Here is a 21,082-nt window from a genome sequence, read left to right on the forward strand (position 1 = left end):
TAAATGCTTATCGAACTCTGAATTTGATAGCAATTATATTGATGGAATCTTGAGAGTGTTATAAGAAAATCCTTATTGTTTTATTGAATTTTGATGAAAATAATATTTTTAAATGGCTACTCGAAGTCTGAATGTTAGTGAAACCTTTCTCAAACATGTTTTTTGAGTTGACCAAATAGGTTGGGTAAATACCAAGCCTAACTGGGTACATGATTTCAAATCAAGTATCTGATACCAGATTAGATACCCGATATGAAATTGGGTACCCGAAAAGTGGTGACCAAAATTCTTTCAAGCATTCATAGCCCAGCCCAAATTTTTGAATATTTGAAATTTTGGAGGGAAACTACCCAAATATTGAAGGGAAACCAAAATTTGGGAAGTGTGGGCATTATTATTACATATGATTATGATTATGATTATTAACTATTATTATTATTATATATGATTACGATTATGATTATTAACTATTATTATTATTATATATGATTATTATTATTAAATATAATATAGTAATATATATAATTATTATTATGATTATTATTATAACTAAATATAATATAGTAATATATATGATTATTATTGTTATATAATCTAGTAATATACTATTATTATATTAAAATATATAGTATTATATTATTATTAGACACATTCAAACCAACGAAATGGGTACATAGGGGTCCTAGGGTCCCTAAGGACATATTTTGTCATGAAATGTGTCGAAAGGGGTCATAGGTTATCGTATGACCCCTTTCAACACATTCAAAACAACCAAATAGGCCCCTAGGGGTCCTAGGGCCCCTAGGGACATATCTTTTTGTGAAATGCATCAAAAGGGATCATAGCTTAACCTATGACCCCTTTCGATGTCCCTAGGGACATATGTTGTCATGAAATGCATTGAAAGGGATCATAGGTTAACCTATGACCCCTTTCAATGCATTCAAAAAAACCAAATAGGTCCTTAGGGGTCCTAGAGCCCCCAGGGACATGTTGTCATGAAATGTGTCAAAAAGGGTCATAGGTTATTGTATCACCCATTTCGACGCATTCAAAACAAATAAATAGATGTTGTCATGAAATGCATTGAACGACACATTCGAAATAACCAAATAGGTCCCTAGGGCTCCTAGGGCTCCTAGGGACATATGTTGTTATGAAATGCATTGAAAGGGGTCATAGGTTATGTCGTCCCTAGGGGTCCTAAGGCCCCTAGGGACATGTTTTCACGAAATGTGTTGCAAGGGGTCATAGGTTAACCTATGACCCCTTTTGATGCATTCAAAATAACTAAATAAGTTCCTAGGGGTCCTAGGGCCCCTAGAGACATATGGTATTGCAAAATGCATCGAAAGGGGTCATAGGTTATTGTATGACCACTTTTGACACATTCAAAATAACTAAATTGGTTCTAGGGGTCCTAGGGCCCCTAGGGACATATGTTGTCATGAAATGCATTGAAAGGGCTCATAGGTTAACCTATGACCCCTTTTGACATTTATAGGGGTCCTAGAGCCCCTAGGAACATATGTTGTTATGAAATGCATCGAAAGGGATCATAGGTTAACCTATGACCCCTTTCGACTCATTTGAACCAACCAAGTGGGTCCCTAGAGGTCCTAAGGCCCTCAAGGACATATGTTATCACAAAATGAATTAAAAAGGGTCATAGGTTATCATATGACCCCTTTCAACGCATTAGAACCAACCAAATAGGTCCCTAGGTGTCTTAGCACCCCTAGTGACTGATGGGGACACAACCCGAGCACAGAATGGACACAACAGGAAAAGGGAAATTGTATTAACTGTGAAAATAAGCTAGTACATTCAGTACAGAGATAATAGACTTCAAAACATGCCCTAAGGGCTTACAATAGCACAAATATGGAGATAATTTCTCCTTTTGGTACCTCCTCTCAAACTCCACTCCGAACTGCCTTTTACAATGCCAGTAATGTCCTTAAATAGACCCCAGAGGGTTAAGGACTAGGAGTACATTCTAGAAACTGCTAGTAGGCATCCACCGACCAAGTAGAAGGCTCTAGAAGCTGTGTTAGAAGTTGGTGCAAATCTAGAAGAATCCAAAAACGGTAACCAAACTTTCGGGAGGCATAACTTTTGAACCATAGGTCCGATTGACGAACCGTTTACATTTTCAGAAAGCTCTCGAAGCGCTCTATAGCCATATGGACTAGCTTCGCTCATTCCCCATTTTTTGGCCCTTTTAGAGGTCATTTAATGCCCCTAACTTGACTTTGAAGCATTCTTAGGAGGTCTCCAAAAATTGAAAAACTACAATAACTTTCAAACCATGGGGCCTTTTGACCTGATTCTTTTTTTGGAATGCTTTAAATTACAATTACATTCATCCAGCCAATTTACACCTTATAGTTCACCAAAATGATGGCTCAATTACATACTCCTATTTTTTTGACATTTACACGTATCCCAAGGTGTTCAAATACTCTATCCTAGAACACTAATAGTGGAACTGTGAGATTTGGAACCTTTATTTGACCCAAATGGGTATCCAGAAATGAAAACACATGAAATAGAAACTAAGTCTAAGTACATTTTTTTTTGGGTGACATAGTATTGCCCTTATACCTCTGGATGCTCCTACATCAGACACCCAGGGTAGATTAAAAAGTAACCTTGTCACTTTATGAATGGTAGAGGAAATCCCAAATGGGAAACCTCAGCTGCTGAAATCCAAGTTGAGTCCTCTATCAACCATCCTTTCCACTTGACCAAATACTCTTCATACTACCTATTTCTAGTACTCCTACCCATACGATGATCTAGAATGTCTTCTATCTCCTCCTTCTTAGAAGCAGGAATTGGACATGGCTCTAACATCGATTCCTCATCTACACCATCATCATGATACTCTATTAAGTCTGCAATGTTGAAAATAGGAGAAATGTGAATACCATCTGGCAACTCCACCTCATATGCATTTCTTGAGTCATGTTTCTTTAGAATTTTGCAAGGGCCAAATTTCTTCATTTTCAGCTTGTTGTAAGTGCCGGCTGGAAATCTTTCTTTTCGTAAGTGTACCATGACTAGATCCCATACTTGGAATTCCTTATGTCTTCTCCTTTGATCAGCCCTAGCTTTATACTCTGGATTCATCTTGGTAATGTGTGCTTGAACCTCCTCATGTAGACGCTTGATATGTTCAGCAAATTCTTCAGCTTCAGCACTTGTCCTCTCCCCTTGCTCTATCTTCCTCAATTCTGGTGCAGTCCTTGGGCTACTTCCATATACAATTTGGAATGGTGATCTACCAGTACTCCTATTTACAGAGTTATTGTAATCAAACTCAGTTTGTGGTAGAATCAAATCCTACCCCTTGGGCTTATCCCCAACTAAACATCTCAGCAAATTGCCCAGACTTCTGTTTGCCACTTCTGTTTGGCCGTCAGTCTATGGGTGATGTGTGGAACTGAAATTCAAGTCTGTTCTCAACTTTTTCCACAATGTTCTCCAAAAATACCCCACAAATTTAGTGTCTCTATCAGAAACTATACTCCTTGGAAGACCATGTAGTCTTACCACCTCTCTGAAAAACAAGTCTGCAATATGGACAGCATCATGAGTTTTGTGGCATGGAATGAAATGTGTCATTTTGGAGAACCTATCAACCACCACAAATATTGAGTCACTACCCCTTTGTGTCCTTGGCAATCCAAGAACAAAATCCATACTTATGTCCTCCCATGGCTTTGATGGAATAGGAAAGGGCTGATATATTCCAGTATTGTGGCTAAATCCCTTGGCAACTTGACAAACCTGGCAACTCTGTATAAACTTTTTCACATCTTGTGAAATCTGAGGCCAAAAATAATGTTCTCTAAGAATGGCAATGGTCTTATCTTGACCCAAATCTCCTACCATCCCTCCACTGTGTTTCTCTTTAATCATATTTTTCCTCATGGAACTCCTTGGAATGCACAATTGGCTGCCCTTGAATAGCATACCATCCTGAATTAGATAGTCTAACCACTTAGTTCTATCTACAGCAACAGGCTCTTTACAAGCTTTCCATGCTTCAGCAAAATCAGGATCTTCAGGGTATAGATTCTTGAGTTCATCAAACCCAACTACTTCAACCTGCATTACTGTAAGCAACAAGTGTCTCCTACTTAGTGCATCTGCAACCCTGTTAGATTTTCCACTTCTATGTTTCAACACAAATGTATAGCTCTGCAAGAACTCTACCCACTTCATATGCCTCTGATTCAATTTACCTTGGCTATTTAGGTACTGTAATGCCTGATAATCAATATACAAAAAAAATTCCTTTGGCAATAAATAATGCCTCTGTTTCTTTAAGGCCTGAACTATTGCATAGAACTCTTGATCATAAATAGAATACTTTTTCTTTGTATCATTCAATTTTTCACTAAAATATGCAATAGGCTTACCTTCTTGGCTTAATACAACCCCAATAGCACTGCCACTAGCATCACAATCCACCTGGAACACCTTTCTAAAATTTGGAAGTGCCAACATAGGTTGTTCTATCACCTTCTTCTTCAGCATTTCAAAACTTCTCGCAGCTGCTGCAGTCCATTTGAACTCTTTTCTATCCCCTCTTATTGTGTCAGTTAGGGCTGCACATATGCCACTAAAATTCTTAATAAACTTCCTGTAAAAACTAACCAGACCATGAAATGATCTTACCTTAGTAGCAGACCTTGGAGTAGGCCATTCCAAGATGACTTTTACCTTCTTTGGATCCATTTTGAGACCTTCAAGTGATATAACAAACCCCAAATAGACTAACTCCCTTTTTGCAAAGATATACTTCTTCAAATTAATTAACAGTTTCTCTTCCCTTTACCTTTCAAGGACACTACGAATATGCAATAAATGTTCTTCCAAAGTCTTGCTGAAAATTAAAATATCATCCAAATAGACAATAACAAATTTTTCCAAGAACTTCTTAAGTACCTCATTCATAAGCCGCATGAAGGTGCTTGGGGCATTCGTCAATCCAAAGGGCATGACTAACCACTCATAAAGACCCTCCTTAGTCTTGAAGGCCATTTTCCACTCATCTCCTTCTCAAATCTGTATCTGGTGATCACCACTCTTGAGATCTATCTTTGTGAAGTACTGAGCTCCACTCAAGTATTCCATAAGATCATCCATTCTTGGCAAAGGAAACCGATATTTGATGGTTATCCTATTTATAGCTCAAGATTTTGTACACATCCTCCACTCTCCATCCTTCTTTGGTGCTAGTACTACAAGTACTGCACATGGACTTAGGCTCTCCCGAATCAAGCCCTTCCTCAATAGTTCTTGAACCTATCTATTTAGCTCCTCAATTTCAGTAGGAGTCATCCTGTGAGCAGCCTTGTTAGGCAAACTAGCTCCTGGGATTAAATCTATCTGATGATTGATTTGCCTTACTGACGACAATCCTTCTAGAACATTATCAGAGATAATATCTCCAAAATCTCCTAGTAAATCTGAAACTTCAAGTGGCATTTCACTACTACCTTCTTCATATTTCCTAGGAATCAAAGCATAGCACATATGCTGATGTTTCATTCCATCTAAAAACTTTCTTCCATCAATAAGACAAATCCTAGCACTGCTACATACCTTTTCACCTTCCCTTTTCATGGGCTTCAATTTGTGGCGAACTCCATCTTTTGTTAGAGAGTATGTGTTTGCATGACCATCATGTACTGCATGCCTATCAAACTGCCACAGTCTACTCAACAATAGATGGAAAACATCCATTGGAATAACATCACAGAGAACTTCATCATGGTAACTCCCAATTTTTAATTTCATGAGACATTGTTCACTTACCAGAACCTTATGATCATCTTTCACCCAAGCAATCTGATAGGGCTGGGGATGTTTCTCCCTCTTGAGCTTCAGCTTAGAGACCATCTCCTCTGATACCAAGTTATCAGTGCTACCACCATCAATGATCACATCACAACATTTATCCTCACACTTGCATCTGGTACAGAACAAACTCCTCCTTTGTCCTAGTTCAATCTCACCACTTAGTAGGACCCTTTCATTTACCAAGGTCTCTCCTCTCTCTACATCCTCTGAATGTGATGACTATGCATCCTCATCCACATGAGCAACCCTAGCTTGACCCTCAACTCTCCTATCTGTCCTTCCTTGTCGTTGAGGGCATTCAAAGGTACAATGACCTTCTTCATTGCAATGGAAAAAGGTACCACGGAAGCCTCCTCTTCCTTGTCCACATCCTCTACCTCTTCCTCTCTAATTTCCAAAGTCTTGATCATGGGAGTGGTTGAAACCCTCATTCCTCTAGTTCCTGCTAGTACCCACATCTTCATTTTTCTTTTGGGTTTCATTTTGGCCTCCAGATGACCTACCGCTTCCTCTTCCTCCTTGACCATGCCCTCTTTGTCTCCCTTCAAACCTCTTATTTAGCTTCTCTTCAACTCGTAGGGCAAACTAGTATGCCTCTTCAATGCTGGTCATTCTTACCAGACTTAATTCATCCTGGATGCTAGGTCGCAACCCACTAATATAACGAGCAACCTTCTCCTTATTTGCTTCTGCATGCCCTGCTCTAATCAAAAGTCAATAAAACTCCTCTTTATATTCTTGGATTGATCTTCATGCTTGCTTTAGCCCATGCATCTTCCTAAACAAATCAAGCTCGTAGTCCACAAGAATGAACTGCTTCTTCAATTTGTCCACCATGCAATCCCACCTTGTGATCTTCTCCTTTCCTCTTCGGTTTCTTTCCAATTGAACCTCTTGCCACCAGATTTTGGGATGGCCTTTGCAAACTTAACCCTATCTGGGTCCCTGATATCCTCATACTCAAAGTATTCTTCCAGTTCATTGATCCAGTCGATCAACTCATCTGGTTTCAGATTTCTTGAAAATACACCCACATCAATTGTAGGTCTTTTCCCAAACTTAGTAATGGCCCTAAAAAGCCTTTCCTCTACCTAATTCAGAACTTCCCCATCAAATTCCCCTTCTGGTCCAATTTCTTCTTCTTCATTATCATCCTCACTGTCGTCACCTGCGGCAATATTTGTTCCTCTACGGAGCTCCTCCTGCAATGCTTGTACCTGCCTTTGGAGGGCTCTAACCTCCTCAAGATTAACAACACGGGCCCTTCCACCACACTCTCTTCATGGAGGACTACCTCATAGTCGGTGCTCTATCTACACACTCAAGAAAACCCTGGCTCTGATACCACTTAATGGGGACACAACCCAAGCACAGAATGGACACAACGGGAAAAGAGAAATTGTATTAACTTTGAAAATAAGCTAATACATTCAATACAGAGATAATAGACTTCAAAACATGCCCTAAGGGCTTACAATAGCAAAAAACTGGAGATAATTTCTCCTTTTGGTACCTCCTCTCAAACTCCACTCTGAACTGCCTTTTACAATGCTAGTAATGTCCTTAAATAGACCCCGGAGGGTTAAGGACTAGGAGCACATTCTAGAAAGTGCTAGTAGGCATCCACTGACCAAGTAGAAGGCTCCAGAAGCTGCGTTAGAAGTTGGTGCAAATCTAGAAGAATTGAAAAATGGTAACTGAACTTTCGGGAGGCATAACTTTTGAACCGTAGCTCCGATTGACGAACCGTTTACATTTTTAAAAAGCTCTCGAAGCACTCTATAGCCCTATGGACCAGCATTGCTCATCTCCCATTTTTTCCCCTCTTTGAGGTCATTTAATGCTCCTAAACTGACTTTGAAGCATTCTTAGGAGGTCTCCAGAAATCAAAAAACTGCAATAACTTTCAAACCGTGGGGCCTTTTGACCTGATTCTTTTTTTGGAATGCTCTAAATTAAAATTACATTCATCTAGCCAATTTACACCTTCTAGTTCACCAAAATGATGGCTCAATTACATACTTCTATTTTTTTGGCATTTACACGTATCCCAAGGTGTTCAAATACTCTATCCTAGAACACTAATAGTGGAACTTTGAGAGTTGGAACCTCTATTTGACCCAAATGGGTATCTAGAAATGAAAACACATGAAACAAAAACTAAGTCTAAGTACATTTTTTTTTGGGTGACACTGGATTGCCGTTATACCTCTGGATGCTCCTGCATCAGGGGCATATGTTGTCATGAAATGCGTCGAAAGGGATCATAGGTCCTTTCAATTCATTTGAAAAAATCAAATAGGTCCCTAGGGGTCCTAGGGCCCCTAGGAACATATGTTGTCATGAAAAACCAAAAGAGTCCCTAGGGGTCTTAGGGCCCCTAAGGACATATGTTGTCATGAAATGTGTTGAAAAGGGTTATAGGTTTACCTATGACCCCTTTTGATGAATTCAAACCAACCAAATAGGTCCCTAAGGGTCCTAGGGCCCCTAGGGACATATGTTGTCATGAAATGCAAACCAACCAAATAGGTCCCTAGGGGTCCTAGGGCCTCTAGAGACATATGTTGTCATGAAATATGTCGAAAGTGGTCATAGGTTAACCTAAGATCCCCTTGGACACATTCAAACCAACCAAATGGATCTCTAGGGGTCCTAGGGCCCCTAGGGACATATGTTGTCATGAAATGCATCGAAAGGGCTTATAGGTTAACCTATGACCCCTTTCAATGTCCCTAGGGGTCTTAAGACCCCTAGAGACATATGTTGTCATGAAATTGATTGAAAGGGGTCATAGGTTGGCCTATGACCCATTTTAAGGCATTCAAACCAGCTAAATGGTTCCCTAGCAGTCCGACATATATTGTCATGGAATGTGTCAAAAGGGCACATTCGAACCAACCAAATGGGTCCCTAGGGGTCCTAAGGCCCCTTGGGACATATGTTGTCATGAAATGCATTGAAAGGGGTCATAGGTTATCGTGTGACCCCTTTTGATGAATTCCAACCAACCAAATAGGTCCCTAAGGTCCTAGGGCCCCTACGAAAATATGTTGTCATGAAATGTGTTGAAAGGCATTCATTGAAAGGGGTTATATTTAAAACAACCAAATAGGTCCCTAGGGTTCCTAGGGCCTATAGGGACATATGTTGTCATGAAATATGTTGAAAGGGGTTATAGGTTAACCTATGACCCCTTTCAACGTCCCTAGGACTCCTAGGGCCCCTAGGGACATATCTTGTCATGAAATGTGTCAAAAGAGGTCATAGATTAACCAATGACCCCTTTCAATGCATTGAAAGGGGTCATAGGTTATCGTATGACCTTTTTCAATGCATTCAAAACAACCAAATAGGTCTCTAGGTTTCCTAGGGGCTTTTGATGCATCCCTAGGGACATGTTTTCATGAAATGCATCGAAAGGGGTCATAGATTAACCTACAACCCCTTTCAATGCATTTGAGCCAACCAAATGGGTCCCTAGGGGTCATAGGGCCCCTAGGGACATATGTTGTCATGAAATGCATCAAAAGGGGTCATAAGTTATCGTATGACCCATTTCAACACATTTGAACCAACCAAATAGGTCCCTAGGGGTCTTACGGCCCCTAGGGACATATGTTGTCATGAAATGCATTGATGTATTCGAACCAACCAAATGGGTCCCTAGGGGTCATAGGTTAACCTGTGACCCCTTTCAACCCATTTGATCAAATCATATACAATATCCTCTTAATATTATAATAGCAATCATATATATATATTACTATATTATATTTATAGGTCATAATAATAATAATAACAATAATAATATATATTGCTATATTATATTTAATAATAATAGTAAAAATCATAATAATAATAATCATAATAATCATATATATTAACATAATAATCATATATATTACTATATTATATTTAATAATAATAAGTTTCATAATAATAATTATATACAAATATTATATTTAATAAAATACTAATATATAATAACATTTGTACAAATTTATTCACATTGCCCACACTTTCCAAATTTTGACTTCCCTCCAAAATTTGGGCATCCATTTCGGGTACTTGATATCATATTAGGTATCGGATTTGGGATCGGGTACCTGAATTATTAGCATGCTTTTTCCAAAATATTATGTCACTGTAGACTTGACAATCATGTTTTTTGTAGGCCAATTTTACAGATTTACAGAAAATGATTTCTTGGGGCCCATATGATCAAAAAAGGTTCTATAATGTATGATTAAGTGTTCGAAATTATTTTTTGAATGGGGAGCAGTAGTCATCAAAAGGCTAAATGTAAAAGGAAGGTATTGAATGAAGACATTGCATCATATAGGGAAAGGGACAAGGTAAATCACCGAAAGAAGAGACAAGGTATGTTAAATGTGAGTCAAGTTGACAATGTATTGATCGAAGGTGAAATCATAGAGTCAAATAATGAATATGTATAGTTGGGGAATGAAAATGTACCAATCGATAATTATAATTCTGAGGTTAAAAATTTAGAGAATGAAAATTTATAGAATGAAATTTTACTAGTTCATAATGTAATTTTACCAGTTCATAATGTAAATTGCATGATTGACCATGTCAAAAATGACAATGCACAGGAATGTTACATATCTCTAATTTATAATCAACATGAAGATTCTAGAACACCAAAATGGATAATTGAAATTGATGAAATGATTATTACCAATTTGGAAGGGAAAAAATTAGAAAGAACCATTCGATTATGGGCTTCAAGACTATATAAGATATTTTTCAACAACAAGACAGTGGTGGAGCAATGTCAACTTTTTATGCACTTATTAAAGATGCAAAAGAAGAGACCTGTGCTTTCCAAATTGAAGACTCGTATTAATAAAAACATTGGAAAGAAATTTCATTATTGTGAAGAATCTTTTTAGAGATATCAATAGCATTAGGAAAAATAGTAGGGAGAAGGATAAGAGAACTACTCAAAGGGTTATTACAACCTTTTTGGTAAATCATCATTTGAGAAAGGCTAGATATATGTGACAAACTTGTATTGACTTGAACCTAAATCATACTACTTTGAGAAGAGCATTTATTAGACGAGACATAATTGATGATCCTCTTCAAAATGAAACATGGGATTTTGGTGAGAGAATTCCACATTTTGATAAGAAGCTATCCAATGATGTGAACAAAGAAATTATATAGTTTTGTCACTCTGGCTCAAGAGTATCACCCAATGCTAAAAACATGTTAAAATTGAGAATTAGCATCAGAGACCACATGCCACATCCTAAAAATTATTTGTAAGAAAGTCAAATTATGTTGTTCAAACAATTTAGAGAGAGTCATCCAAGATTGCATATATCACAAAGGGATTTTGAATCTTTGAAGCCATTTTATTGTGTGCCACTTAAAATTCAAAATATATGTTGTTGCAAATATCATGTTGAGTTTTCTATGCACCATGAATGATTACGCTTCATCTGTTCTACTTTGAATAGTAAAGAAATGTTGGAGAATTGTGGTGCTAGTAGTCTTCCAAAATCATCAACAGACTTGCTAGATCAATTTTTATGTCATAGAGTTGATGGTTGTTTCTATTATAAAAATTCTTGATTGAATGAGAAGCGTTTAGAATGTGGTGGCTTATCCAAGTTTGGCACACATTTCTATGAGGGGTGCGAACAAGATCTTGGGAAGACAATAGTAAAAAAATGGTATATGAAACAATGAAATACACATTGAAGAGTTGGGATGAGGGCTCTAGATGAGAATTGGTTGCAAAAGAAATTAGTGTGGCTAGTTTTAATTTAGATTTCAAGACAAATATTTTCTATAAGTATGCAAGACATAGTCACAAGTCTCAGTGGTTTGATCAACAATTTAGAATGTGTAAGGAGACTTTTTTGATTGGTAGTATTATATCATTTGTTGACTTTGCTGAGAACCACACATTGTAGCTTCAAAATGAGACACAATCTCAGTATTACAACTCCATTTAGATTGTTATTTTTGTCCATATAACATATAGGCATGCCCCTGATAGTGCGAAAGATAATCAGAAGATTATTAGAGAGTACCATTTTTATATGAGTGATGAGAGATCTCACTCTCATGAGTTTGTGCAACATTGGTTTGAGAATTATTTTGATTTCTTATAAGAGCAATGACATTGTTATGGATAAACATATCATTTGATCAGATAATTACACAGGTCAATTCAAGAATGCTCGCATGTTTAATTGGTTGTGTGGGATGCATGTAGAGAGGGAGGTGCCTCATTTTTTAAGTTTTTTTGAGTCCAACCATGGAAAAGGGGAACATGATGGAGTAGGGGCATGTGTGAAGAGAGCTCTAGCTAAGGAACAATTGAAGATTTCAGGAGTAGAGCTACTTGATTCTCATAGCATTATTGATTGGTATAGTTCAACATTATCATAGGGGGGACTCTTGATTCAATAGTACATAGGTTCTTTTGGCTGGTGTAGGAAGGGTCCATAGGTGATAGATCAAATTGTGCTACAATGAGAGACTCATCAAAAGTGCATTCATTCTAGAGCTCTGATTCTAGTACATGGATCATTTGGACACAACAACTAGCTTAATTTTGTCTTAGTTCTTTTTAGTGTGATTGGGATCACCGTAATTTGAGTGAGTGGGTGGACACATGGGATCCACATTATCTTACTCCATTGTCTTTCATATCCTCTATCAGAAATGATGACATGGAAAGTTCACTTGAGCATAACCATCTATCAAATCTTATGTAGTCAAGACATGTCTTTGCATTGGTTGCACCACAGGGGAATGATGAGAAATCAGATTAATTGTTAGCACATTGTGTAGGAGGTAAAAAAAAGCTTGTACAACTGATCATAGATGATGATGGATTCACATATCCTACCAGTTTAATGGTTGTTGCTGGAACATGGTTGGGGACATACATGCTTAGAAGGAATGGAATTCTTTCATTCGAAGACTATCAGAGGCACAAAATAATTATCATATATTCTGATCTTATTATAGCAACGAATGTGAAGTTGTTGAAGCATCAAAGAAGACTAAAAGTAAAAGAACTTTTTGCTATTACTAATGTTGATCATGAAGCCCTATTGGAGACCCTAAAATAGAGAGAGGACCCTATTGGAACACTCGATTAGGTATATTTACTTCTTCTGTTATTTTGTTCATAATGATTCAGTGAACCGATGATTATCTTGTTTAATACAATAAGTTACTAATATTTTTTATGATATTAGAATGTAGGTACATCATGAAGAGTAGCCATGCATGAACATAAAAAACTAAATAAGGAGCAGAATGAAGAAAAATCTATTCTATTTTTTACTCTATGATTTTTTACACTACGATTTTTGACACTACAATTTTTGGTAGTTGTGTATTGATGTAAGAATGATGAAACACTTGAGATAATTTAAATGTAAACTTTTTGATTTAATGTAAGAAACAAATATGATTTTAATTAATACAGTTTATATAGAGGGACCTAAAAAATGATGATTTTAATACATAATAACACCAAACTTGCATTGTGCCCAATGCCAAAAACTTGAGAGAGGTAAAAAATAATGTTTTTACTTAATACTAACCCTAGTGACACCCTTTTTCTAGCTATAGAGAGCCTCCATCATTCACATCCACCTCGTGTTGAAGAGTCTCCAAGGTGTTGTAAGTGTGTTTTAAGTTAAATCTTCCAAGGGTCGTAATTCGGAGCTTGTGAAGACTATCGATGAAACATAAAATTCTATAGGATTGTCATGTTGAGGCCTAAAATAACCTATCTCATTTTTGAGAAATCACATTCTATTTGGGTTCAACATAGCGATCTCATTCAATGCCAAAACTCGCAATGTGCCTCAGTTCTAGGTGCATCACATCGTAACTTTGAAACTGTTGATCTTGGCATCGAATCATTAGTGCCATTAGCTTTGGATGGGTAGGTAAACCCTAGTGACACACTTGGTCTAGCTATGGAGGTCCTCTATTGTTTACAACCACCCCATACTGAAGAGTCTCCAAGGTGCTCTAAGTGTGTTTTCAGGTTGATCTTCCAAGGGTCGTAACTGGGAGCTCGTGGGGGCTATCGATGAAATGTCAAATGCTACAAGAAGGTCAAGTCAAAGCCTAAAATAACCTATCTTATTTTTGAGAGATCACATTCCATTTGGATTCGACACAATTATCTCACTCAATGTCAAAACTCATAGTGTGCCTCAATTCATCGGTGCATTAGAGTGTAACTTTGAAACCATTGATCTTGGCATTAAATTATCAGCACCATTAGTTTCAAATGGGTGGGTGAATCCTAGTGATACCCTTTTTTTGGTTGCAGAGATCCTCCATCATTCGCAACCACCTCATATCGAAGAGTCCCCAAGATCCTCTAAGTGTGTTTCGAGGTCGATCTTGTGAGGGTCGTAACTTAGAGCTCATAGGGGCTATTGATAAAAATTTGGATGCTACAAGATAGTCATGCCAAGTCCTAAAATAACCTATCTCATTTTTGAAAGATCATATTCCATTTGGATTTGGCACAACGATCTCACTCGATGCCAAAACTCGCAGTGTGCCTAAGTTCATAGGTGCATCACAACGTAACTTTGAAACCACTAAACTTGGCATAGAATTGTCAACACTATTAGCTCTGGATAGATGGTTGAACCTTAGTGACACCCTTGTTTTGACCATGGAGAGCCTCCATCGTTCGAGACCACTTGGTACCAAAGAGTCTCTAAGGTGCTCTAAGTGCATCTCGAGGTTGATCTTCTAAGGGTCGTAACTCAAAGCTTGTGGGGGCTATTGATGAAATGTTGAATGCTACATGATGGTCATGCCAAGGCCTAAAATAATATATTTCATTTTCAATAGATCACATTCCATTTAGATTTAGCACAGTGATCTCGCTCGATGCTAAAGCTCGTAGTGTGCCTCAGTTCATAGGTGCATCACAACATAACTCTGAAACCACTAATCTTGGCATCAAATTGTTAGTGCCATTAGCACTAGATGGGCAGGTGAACCCTAGTGACACCTTTGTTCTGACTGTGGAGAGTCTCCATCATTTGCGGCCACCCCATACCAAATAGTCTCCAAGTGTGTCTCAAAGTCAATCTTCTTAGGGTCATAACTTAGAGCTCATGGGGGTTATTGATGAAACATCAAATGCTATAGGACAATCATGTCGAGGCCTAAGATAAGCTATCTCATTTTTTAGAGATCACATTCCATTTGGATTCGGCACAATAATCTCGCTCAATGCCAAAACTCGTAGTATGCCTCAGTTCATAGGTGCATCATGTTAGGATTAAACCACAGATAGAAATAAAAATTACATGCAAGTATAAACAATATCAAAAAATAATAGATCACACAAAAAAGTACACAAGACACTAAGATTTAATGTGGTTTGCCTAATCCCTAGGCTACGTCCACCAAACAAAAAGTTTGATATTATTACGATCAATTGATTACAACCTGATTATAATTTGTAATCCCTTACAGCTCAATATCATCGCAAGAACCAATTTTTGTATCATAGCACTAAAAAAATCCCTAACCCTAAGCCCTTTTATACAAGTATTTTTACCACTTTAGGGTTATAATTAATAATTACATGTCAGCCCAAAATCTTGATAAAATAGTGCCCAAAATTATTTTTCAAAGAATTTATAAGTATGTACAGTACTTTCCTAATCAATCACCACAAACTAATAATCTCCCACTTGGGGACTGATCAGACTCTACACTAGACAACAATCTCCCACTTGAAGACTAATCCTGTAGCAATACCGCTACCACATGGGGCTCCCATTGGATCAAACCACCCTAGACTTTGTTGTTTGTTTAATCTTGTTTAGTCTAGAAGACCAACCAAAGCTAAAGAGGAATTTAGCTTCTCCTATGTCACTACCTTGGTAAACATATCTGCTAGATTTTCATCTATATGTATCTTGTCTAGCTTTAATTGTCTATCATCCAAAACTAACTGAATGAAATGATACCATAACTGTATGTGTTTTGTCTTTGAATGTAGAGAAAAATTCTTTGCCAGATGAATGGCGCTCTAGCTATCTATAAATAAATAATTATCCCTCTGAGGGTGTCCCAATCATTCCAAGAAGAACTGAAGCCATATCATCTCCTTGGCTACCTCTGTAGCAACAACATACTCTGCCTCTGTAGTGGATAAAGCATTAACCTTCTATAAACTAGAAACCCAACTCATGGATGCCCCACTAATAGTAAATACATAACCTATAGTGCTTCACCTGGTATCAATATCCTCTACCAAATCTGAGTCAACATAGCCCTATAAGTCAGTAGTAGAGACCCCAAAGTGTAAACACTTACTAGATGTTCCTCTCAAATATCAAAGAATCCATTTGACTGCATTCCAATGCCCAATACTGGTCTGATGACTCATATACCTACTAACGACTCCTACTACATGTGTAATATCTCGCCTTGTACATACCATAGCATACATAAAGCTTCCTATAGCCAAACATAGGGTACCTTGGACATCTTATCCTCCTCTTCGTGTGTCTTGGAACACATCTCCTTAGTCAACTTCAAATGACTAGGTAAAGGTGTGCTAACAACTTTAGCATTCTCCATAGATAAATGTTGCAACACTTTCTCAACATAATCAGTCTAAGATAGTGTCAATTTCTTATTCTTCCTATCTCTACAAATCTTCATACCAAGGATTTTTTTGTTGCTCCCAAATCCTTCATAGAAAATGCATGTGCTAATGGCATTTCAACCCCTTAATCTAATCCATGCTAGACCCAACTACAAGCATATTATCAACATATAAACATAAAATAATGTAGTTATCATCATCCAACCTCTTAAAGTAAACACAAAAATTTTAATGACACCTACTATATCCATGCTCATGCATAAAACTGTCAAATTTCAAATACCATTGTTGGGGTGTTTGCTTCAAGCCATATAAACTTTTCTTCAATTTGCACACTAAGTTCTCCTTACCTTTGACCTCAAATCCCTGTGGCTAAGCCATATATATCTCTTCATCCAAATCACTATGAATGAAGGTTGTTTTAACATCAAGCTACTCCAAATACAAATCTTCAGTAGCCACAATACTTAAAATAGTATGGATTGAAGTCATCTTAACAACAAGAAAAAATATCTCATCAAAATCAATGTCTTTTTTCTATGCAAATCCTTTTACAACTAACCTAGATTTCAATTTTTTCTTACCTCCATCCTCTTCTTTTAACTTGTAAACACACTTACTTTGTAAAGCCCTTTTACCTATAGGCAATTTGCATAAATCTCAAGTCTTATTTTTTAGAAAAGAGTCTATTTCTTCTTTCATTGCAAACTCCCACTGAATCTTAGTATCCACCTACACAACTTCATCATAACATTCAAATTCACTAGCATTAGTAAGTAAAATAGAATACAAAGAGGGAGAAAATCTTTCTGGAGGTCTACTCATCCTTTCTGACCATCTAACATTCATTAGTGTGTGTAGTATTTGTTGTTGCAGCTGTTTCACATCATGAGGAATGGTTGGAACATCATCTTTTGGAGTATCATCCAACACTACATAAGCATCTTCTTTCTTCTCATGTTGCTGCAACAGATCTTTGTACAACACTTTCTCATTCAATATGACATCCTTGCTTCTTACAATTTTATGATTTTCAAAATTTCAAAGACAAATTCATTAATGCCATATCCAAAAAATACACATTTCTTTGACTTAGCTTCTAGCTTCGTTCTATTTTCATAATCTATGTGAGCAAATGCTTCACAACCAAAGGTTTTGAGAAAAGAATAACTCGCCTTCTTACCAGTCCATGCTTCCTTTGGAATACCACAACCCAAAGGAGTAGAGGGACCTCTATTAATCAAATATACAACAGTATTCATAGCCTCTACCCACATGTGTAAGGGCAACCCAACATGCAACCTCATGCTCCTTGCATGCTCCATCATAGTCATGTTCATGCATTCAGCCACTCCATTTTCCTGTAGAGTCCTTGGAATAGTTTTATGTCTACGAATACCATTAGTGGAACAATAATATTTAAATTCATGACTACAATACTCACCACCATTATCAAATCTGAGATATTTTAATTTCTTACCTATCTCATTTTCAACCAAGCATTTCTATTTCTTGAAAGTTTGAAATGCAATACATTTCTGTCGAAAGAAATAAATCCATACTTTTCTACTTACATCATCAATAAAGGTAACGTAATAATGAGAGCCACCAAGGGAAGATACTTGAGTTGGTCCTCATACATCAGTATGCATAAGATCTAATTTTTCCTTTTTATTTTCCTTCCTAGTCTTCATAAAACTCACTCTCTTTTATTTTCCATACACACAACTTTCATAGAAATCCATACTAACACATTTCAGACCTGGTAAAACTTTCTTTGAATGAAGTAATTGCATACCTTTCTCACTCATGTGCCCAAGTCTGTTGTGCCATAATGTTGCATCAAAATTTACAATAACTATTTGTTCTCCCTACTCAATCGCAGCAATTGTTCCTAAACATTCATTTTTCTCTAAAATGATTAAAGTAGAAGGAATAATATGACCTATACAAAGATATAAGGTGCCTACTTTCACACCTTTTTCTACTACAAGGAAACTTTTTGAAACCTTCCAATTTTTATCATTAAAAGTAACTACACAACCCTCATCACCAAGTTGCCTTGCTGAAATTAAATTTCTACTCAGCCTTGGAACAAGTCTTACCTCATGTAGTAGCCAACTATTCTCATTTTGCAACTTAATATTAACTTTTCCCTTTTCAAGAATATAATAGGGTTCATTATCCCCTAAATAAACAAGTCCAAAATCCCCTTGGACATAATCGATGAAATAACCTCTATGAGGTGTAGCATGAAATGAAGCACCAGAATCTAAAACCCATGAATCATCAACACTTTCTAAAGATAGAAGCAAAGCATCCTCTATGGATTTGTTACTCACCACATTTGCCTCCTTATCTCCATCTAGTTTATCTCCTTCATCTTTCTTTCGAGTCCAACAATATTTCTTTTTATGCCCTAGTTTCCCATAGTACCAACAGTCATTTGGTCCTCTCAATTTAGACCTCCTCCCCTTTGACTTTGCTATTGATTTTTCATTATTTCTAGAATTACTTCCTCTCTTATTTGTTCTACCTCTTCTTTGTGCATTCAAAGCATTCTTGATGTAAATCCACCTGAGAATTTTCTTACAAGTTTCCTCACTGAAAATAACACCGATCACATTGTCATATTTTAGGGTACTAGATCTAGGAATAAAATTACTCACAGTCATTACCAAGCCATTTGAGCTTTCAGGAAAAGAACAAAAAATCAAGAGAGCCCTAATTTCTTCATCAAAATTGATACCCACAGAAGATAACTAGCTAGTAATAGTGTTAAATTCATTTAAATAATCTGCAACAGATCCACCTTCTGTCATTTTCATATTAAATAAATACTTCATGAGAAATACCTTGTTTGAAGCATAGGGCATTTCATACATTTTTGCTAGGGTTTGCATCAACTCTTTTGTTGTCTTTTCTTTTGTAATATTAAATGTCATTGATGGTGCTAGGCATAATTGAATGCTTCCAAATGCCTTTTTGTTCAAAAGATCCAAGTTGTCATTTGACATAGATCCCTGATTCTTGATTTTTCCTTCCAACAACTTCCATAAATCCTTCTAATAAAGATAGTCTTCCATTTGCATCTTTCATAACTGAAAGTTCTTCCCATTAAATCTATCAACCCTCAGCTTACCCTCATCTGCCATCACTCCCACTCAACCATGAGACTTTCCTACAGAGGATAACTAAAAAATAACTAGGCTCTAATACTTGTTAGGATTAAACCACAATCAGAATTAGCAATTACATGCAAGTTTAAACAATATCAAAAAATAATAGATCATACAAAAAAGTACACAAGACACCAAGATTTAATGTGGTTCACCCAATCCCTAGGCTACATCCACCAAAAAATAAGTCTGATATTATTACGATTTAGTGATTATAACCTAATTACAATCCGTAATCCCTTACAGCTCAATACCACCACAAGAACCAATTTTTGCATCACAACACTGAAACAATCCCTAACCCTAAGCCCTTTTATACAAGTATTTTTACTATTTTAGGGATATAGTTAATAATTACATAAAATAGTGTCCAAAAATCTCAAGCCCCAAATAATTTATGAAGTATGTATATACTTTCCTGATCAGTCACCACAAACTAACACATCACAACGTAACTCTGAAACTGTTGATCTTGGCATCAAATCATCAGTTCCATTAGTTGTGGATGGGTTGGTGAACCCTAGTGACAGCCTTGTTCTAGCTATGAAGAGCCTCCATCGTCCGCAGCCACCTCATACTGAAGAGTCTCTAAGGTGCTCTAAGTGCATCTCAAGGTCAATCTTCTAAGGGTCGTAATTTAGAGCTCGTGGGGGCTATTGATGAAACATTGAAGCCTAAAATAACCTATCTCATTTTTGAGAGATCACATTCTATTTAGATTTGGAACAACGATCTTGCTCAATGCCAAAACTCACAATGTGCCTTAGTTCATAGGTACATCACAACATAGCTTTGAAACCACTAATCTTGGCATCAAATCGTCAGTTCCATTAGCTTTGGATGGGCAAGTGAAACCTAGATACTGTATGCATGAATATGTGGCCTTTGCTAACACACACACTTCAACACGGTCATTGTATGCGGATTCATCCCGAAATGAACATTGGATTGTTCATCCGAAAATCACCCTGCAAAGTGACCTGTTGCCTTCTATCTAAAGGGAATTGCTTGTCAGATATCCTCAGATTCGAGGTGTTTAAGCAACCAGACCCTGTAACAATGAAAGATTTGAATGCAATTTAAGCTATATGAATGTGCAAGTAATCTAGATGAAGTGCAAGCAATTAATCTAAGAAATAAAAGACATTAAACTAAAAATGTATGCATTATTAAGCTAGATGAATTTAAACTAAGAATGCAAGATGTATGTAAAAACATGAGCAAATGTGAGTATGAATTCCAGCAGCGATTCGATGCAAATTCTCCAAATCCATCCTCCTAAAATGAAGAGATGAGGGTCTCTTAAATAGACTTTCCTGGAATCCATCAACAGTTGAGATCGATTTCAATCAACGGTCAGGATTAAAGG

This window comes from Cupressus sempervirens, chromosome 9 (assembly GCF_028749045.1).
Source record: "Cupressus sempervirens isolate cs-2001-9-10 chromosome 9, ASM2874904v1, whole genome shotgun sequence".
NCBI lineage: Eukaryota > Viridiplantae > Streptophyta > Pinopsida > Cupressales > Cupressaceae > Cupressus > Cupressus sempervirens.